Source organism: Penaeus monodon, chromosome 30 (assembly GCF_015228065.2).
Source record: "Penaeus monodon isolate SGIC_2016 chromosome 30, NSTDA_Pmon_1, whole genome shotgun sequence".
In the NCBI taxonomy this organism is placed as follows: Eukaryota; Metazoa; Arthropoda; class Malacostraca; order Decapoda; family Penaeidae; genus Penaeus; species Penaeus monodon.
The window spans coordinates 18,274,224-18,274,695 of NC_051415.1; positions in this window are offsets into that span (position 1 = coordinate 18,274,224).

The window sequence follows — 472 nt, forward strand, 5'->3', positions numbered from 1 at the left end:
ACCGGCTCAGCGACCCCGCCCGCCTCGGGGCCAAAGCAGAGTGTGAGAAGTGATTGTGTCACTATCATTTTACGAGTCCGGAGTGACAGAGACGTGTAGTCGGACAGCAACACGAGGTCTCCAGACTGCAACACTCGTCATTCTGCCCTTAATTAGGGTCGGGACTTCAGGGTCAGGGCGCCGAGGGTGCGAAAGATCGGATCTTAAGGGATACAGGGCCGAGTCTCCTTGAACAATTCATTTTGTCATGTCGAACTACAGGCAGATTTATTTAATGTCAGCCTCTTGTCCAGACTACTATGCTAACTACAAAGGTGAGTTATTTGTCCATCATGACGGCATTATGGCTTTTTGGGCTGTGACTACTAAGGCTTCTTTGATTGTGGCTAATCTGACCACCATAACTACTATGGATGTAATTATCACATCTACTCTGAGAACTACTATGGCTACCAAGGTATGTGTAATATGT